This window comes from Halichoerus grypus, chromosome 12, assembly GCF_964656455.1.
Source record: "Halichoerus grypus chromosome 12, mHalGry1.hap1.1, whole genome shotgun sequence".
Lineage (NCBI taxonomy): Eukaryota > Metazoa > Chordata > Mammalia > Carnivora > Phocidae > Halichoerus > Halichoerus grypus.
In genome coordinates, this window is record NC_135723.1 from 23625530 (window position 1) to 23631529 (window position 6000).

Here is a 6000-nt window from a genome sequence, read left to right on the forward strand (position 1 = left end):
TATGATGCACCAGGGAATAAGCTCCATGAAGGCTAATAGGAAAAGCATGATTGCAAACAGCTCTGAAAATCATCTCTAGGCCTAGTTGAGTTCCCCTTTCACTCATAATTCTTGTCTATCCTTCATCTAATTATTGATGATTACTGAATTGGAGGACCATTTCACAACACAGGTGTGGCAGGCAGAATAATGACTCCCTAAAGATGTCCATGTCCTACTTCCTGGAACAGGTGAATGTTACCTTACATGGTGAAAGAGAATTTTCAGATCTGATCAAATTAAAGACCTTGAGATTGGGAGATTTCTTCAATTATTCAGGGGCCCTCACTGTAATGACAAGGGTCTTTAAAAGTGTGATAGGAAGGCAGAAGAGGAGGGTCAGAGAGAGATGTGACACTAACGAATGGCCAAAGAGATGCAATGTTGCTGGCTTTGAAGATAGAAGAAGGGGACCAACCAACCACAAGCCAATAAATGTGGGTGGCCTCTAGAAGCTGGCAAGGCAAGGGTATGGATTCTCTTCTAGAGCCTCTAGAAAGGAACACAGTCCTGTTGATACTTTGATTTTAGCCCAGCTAGTTCCATGTCAGACTTCTAACCTACAAAAATGTAAGACAGTAAATTTGCATTGTTTAAACCATTACATTTGTGGTAATTTGTTATAGCAACAATAGAAAACTAACACAATAGAGTAAAACCTAAAAAAAGATACATATCTTAAGAGTAATGGTAACAGGCTTGGAGGAGAGACCCAAGAGTCCCAACATGTAAATAGCATGAGCTCCAGAGTGAGGAAAGGAACACATAGAAAAGAAATAATAACTCAACAGCAACAACAACAACCAAAAAAAATAGAAGAAAATTTACCTAAGATGAAGAAACACTTGAGTTTGCAGACTGAAATGGTTCACTGAATCTGACACCAGATTAATGAAGCATATAGACTCCTAAACACATCTAAGTAAAATTTCCAAACTCCGATATTAAAAAGCAACTCTAGAAGCTCCTGCACTGAAGAAATATGATTACTTGCAAAGAAAAGAGGAACAGAAGAACATGAGATCTTTCATCTGTGATACTCTAAGCTCGAAGACAATAAAGTAACATCTGTAGTAACTTGAGGGGAAAAAAAGAGGTCTTGAAAGAATAGAGTAAGCATTTTTCATGATAGGTAGATTATTTTCTAACTCAACAGTAACATCACATAGAGATTTGCCTTTTTAGTCATGATTGTAACAATGTGCTACATCAGCAACTCAAGAACTTAACTCTACTAAAATATTATTCCTCTATCTGGGCAAAAGAAAGTCACTTTAAACAACAGAAGTTCTGAGTATATATTACCCATGCATCCTACTTGAGGACAACGTTTGAGGAATTACTCTAACCATTTCACAGCAATTGAATCAGAGCAGATACAACAAAATAGGAAGAGAAAAGGAGAAAATAAAAATTAAGAAGAAGTATCCTGCATGATATACCTAAATATCAATGGAGGATGATCACATTTCTGGAAATGCATAATACGTGTTAAAGACAAATTCTTGAAAGAGAAGAAAACATTATATGGAAAATCTAATAACAGCATCGGTTTTAAACTATATCTTGGTTAAGCTCAGGTTCTAGAGGGTGGAGAAAAGGCAGGGAAATAAAGACATTTTAAAGGTCTAATAGGGGTACAACAGGGAGTGGGTAAATGAGATAATTTTAAAGGCTATCTTTTCATGGGATTAGATTATTGGGCAAGTATTTTGGTCAAGGTGTAGATGTAATGTAATTGTATAATAGGGATATTTTTGAAATATCCTCTAATGTATACTCTCTCTGAACTACTTGGAATTTCTTTTTCTTCCCATTTCGCTTTTCTACCACTAACTATAGACCATGAGTCATATTTGTTGTCAAAGAGTAGAGTGGGCGCCATCTAGAGAAAGAAACATGTTTGGGGTAAATAAAAAGAAAGATATAATATAGAGTAAGTTCCTGCAAGGTAAGATGGTATGATTGGAGAGAAATTTAAAGGGGAAATGTTCAGGTTTAAGACACTGCCTGGTTCTTTCAGGGATTCAGCACCACTATCTTTAGGTTTTGGTCTGGAGTATGATGTGGTTGTGGTAAGAAAAGGGAAACCAAAGAAAAGGTGAAGGGAGTCCAAAGGAAGGGAGAACTATGAATTACTTTAGTTTACAACTTTGGGAGAAATGTTTCCTGCAGAGTAGCCTCAAATCTCCACTGGAGGGTCAGAACAGATAGACTGTGAGTAAGAGGCACTTGGGTGGCTCAGTCAGTTAAGCATCCAACTCTTGGTTTCAGCTCAGGTCATGATCTCAGTCGTGAGATCGAGCCGTGGGTTGGGCTCCACGTTCAGTATAGAGTCTGCTTGAGATTATCTCCCTCTCCTTCTGTCCCACTCCCCTACTCACACTCTCTATCTAAAATAAAAAAAAAAATAAAATCTTTAAAAAAATTGGCAAATACCACTTCCAAGACTCCCTTGTGCTATGGATGTCATCTAAAAGTCCAACTATGCCCCAGTGGGAGACTTGGAAAGTAACTAAGAGTAGAGAACCAGTAGACCTGCAGTGGGTCACTATGGCTTCCTCATAGCAGAAGGTGTAGTAGAGACAGTTTAACCCAGAAACTGGAACGAGAGTCCTACTGACAGATGCCAGTGTGAGGATAGGACAGCCAACTTAAAAATATGAAATTGTACAATCATTTGGAAACATAATCAATAGCTATTAACATGAAAAATATAAATATACAAATGCACATATTCTTTGACTCAGTAATCCCACTTTGAGACTGTATCCTCTAGAAATAAAGGTAGTGTGGTATAAGAATACATATATAACAATATGCATAGCAGTATTTGTAGTAAGAAAGTCCTGAAAATGGTTTGAATGCCTATCAATGAGAATGTGATTAAGAAAATTGTGATTATCATTACCATGGAAAGCTACAGTTTAAAAACAGCGAATTAAGTGTGTATCTATTGAGTTGGAAAAGACATTCATCATTACTATTCAAAGAGTAATCCAAGTTGCAGAGAACATATATTGTTAATCCTATTTTTTAAAAATAAGCAAACACCGAGTTCCCTTAGATATATACATATAATTTTGTATATATGAGCATGCAAACAGGATGGAAGGTGTACAATAGATTGTCAACTTTGATTCCTTAAGGATAGTAAATTAAATGGGGTGGGAGAAGTTTTCTTTATGTTATCTTTGCATTCACTGGCTACCTATTATTTTTATAACTTTAAAAATTAATAACAGTAATTTACAATGAGTTAAAGTAGAATGCCAAATTTGTCTCAATCAATTGCTTAGATCAATGTTTTCCCTATGTGCATCAATCTCTGAGGGCCATATTAAGGTACCTTTAGGAATTAGGAAGCACAAGAATACATTACAAGCTTTCATAGTTTTGCCCTTTAAGGGCAAAGAACACTTTTTTTAAAAGAATACGGCCCCTTATTGATGTAGTCTTCCAGTTGATCCCTCATACAGAATTGACCTTTGTAAATGTGTAGGAAAGAAGCAGCAAAAAAAAGGTACCATAGCTCCCTTTAGATTCTTATTGCTGTACCTTATTACAAGTAATTACCAATGCACAAAATACACTGTTCTCAGGTATTTCCAAATGTCACATTGCATTTGAAAAGTTAAAATGCAAAGTCATGTTCTGAAATATTCATCATTCAATATTCATTTAATCAATATTTATTAAGCACTCAATTGTTGTCAGGGACTGAGAACAGAAAAATGAACAAGACGGGCATGATCCCTGCTCTCGCAGACCTCAAAATATGTCAGGATGTGTAATCTTTAAACAAGTTTAAGTGTGATGAATGCTTTCCCAGTGAAAGCTGGGATATAATGCATATGCATTCACTTAATTTTATATAAAGAGTCAAGGAAAGCCCTTTTTTCCCAATGTACTACAACCTGAAACATGAAAAAGAAGTCAAGAGACTTTTTTCAGAGGAAGGTAATGGAGAAAAAATAGATAAGGACCAAATTAGGCAAGGCCTTAGAAGGCATGCTCAGAATTCGGGACTGTATCCTAAAAGCAACGAGAGGGCATTGATGTATCTTAATCAAGGAGATGACACAATTAGATTTTCATTCTCTATGAAGATCCCCTGTTCTGGGGGTTTGAGAATGGCAAGAGTAGATAGTTAGAGGTCTGTGGGAAGTTATTTGTGTGTTCTAGACAAGAGATGATGGTGGCACGGGCATGGAAAGAAGTGGATTGAAAAAATATTTAGACATCATGGTAAACCTGGTGGGTGGCAAAGCCATACACTGAGATAGGAAATATGAGAGAAGGATCAGGACTGTGCGGGGGGTCAGGGAGAGTATGGGCATAGTTTTGGGCACACTGAGACAGAGTTCCATGCCAAACTCACAATGGAGATGTCATGTCAGAGAGTTCTTGGCTGGAGAGAATCAATTCGAGAGACAACAGTATATAGTTAGACTGCATTATAATTGAAGCCAGAGGAGTGAATGAAATTGCCTAGAGAGACAGTGCAGCAAGTAGGAACTAGGATCCCTAGAGCAGCTGTCTGAGGAATTCCCACATTTAACGGTCAGTGAGAGAATGATTAGGAAACAGCAGCCAGGGAAGTAATAGGAAAATCAGTCGATCCTCATGCCATTAAAACCAAGCAAAGAGCAATGAGGAGGAAACATTTACTACCTGTGGCCAAAGCTTCTAAATTGTCCAGCAAGATAAGGGCATACAATCTACTGAAATTAAGGACATGAAGATCACTGGTGATATTAGCTACCAGTTATGGTAGTAGTTATAGTAGAATGGTGGGTGGGGAAGCCAGGTTGGAATGGATTAAAGAATGAATGAAAAGAAAATATATAATATACTGACAGAGAATTCATTCAAGAAGCTTAGCTATGAACAGATACGCTTTTTTCTTTGACTAAAGTCTAGAGTCTTTGGAGATGTCTTAGTTATATAATGACGTGCCCAGATTATGGTGCCAAGTTCTCTCAGTTTGTTTAACATTTGTTTATTCATTCATTCATTCCTTTATTCTTATTTAATGGATCAATCATTACATTAGCAAACAGGAATTTAATAGCTACGATATGCACGATACTTGACAAGAGCTTAATGGGGGAGAGAAAAACAATTTTATCAGGCTATTGTGAACTGGCTTGATAGGAAGTAATAAGTATCACCTGCTTTCTCTACCTGAACAAAATAAGAGGGAAAAAATGAGTAAGGCAAATAGACAACCAAAACAGTCTCACATTCACTATTCGTAAAGGCTAATCTAGGGATGCAGTTTATGGTGAGAGCCAAGGACTTCTGGTAAGACCCAGAATCATGCCAAAGTACCCACAGACAGCATGGAACCAGGGCAGGCTTCCCACTCAGGGGCAGAACCTATTCTCAGAAGAGGAATGTAGAACATCAAAAGGAAGGAAAAGAGGAGTTGAGCTAAGCAGGCCCAGATATCCTTTAAGATGCATCAGTCAGGTAAGTCACTCCACCTCTTCTGAGCAGAGTAAGTTAAGGTGCCAGTGGAGTTCAAATTAAGTATTTTCTTTGACATGCAAGACAACATGGTGGGTAGAGAGGAAGTGTCTCCCCCCAACTCTGGGTAACTCTACAGAGTACTATCGTAATGATTTATTAAGTGATACTCAACGGCACAAAAGAGTTATATACAAATTTCTAGGATGGGAATATAGCACATGGAAATAAGGATATCTAAGGGAGCTGTCTGAGGAATTCCAACATTGAGCACCCAGCTGGAGAAGGAACTGGCATTGTGTTTCCTCTATTACTAAGACAGTGGTATTAATTAATTTAGTAAATATTTGTTGAGACCCTACTAAGTGTCAGGCACTAGGCTGGGCAGTGGGCCAAAGAGAATGTGGTCCAAATGGTACATATTAGTTTGCTAGGGCTGTCATAACAAATACCACAAACTGGATGGCTTACACGGTAGAAATGTATTAT

The 6000-nt window shown here is 37.6% G+C and overlaps 1 protein-coding gene across 10 annotated transcripts in view; it reads right to left on the reverse strand.

The window, feature by feature from the left end:
- The window catches only part of MAGI2 (membrane associated guanylate kinase, WW and PDZ domain containing 2), a 1322716-nt gene that overhangs the window by 443801 nt on the left and 872915 nt on the right, over positions 1–6000 (reverse strand). The window lies entirely within an intron of this gene.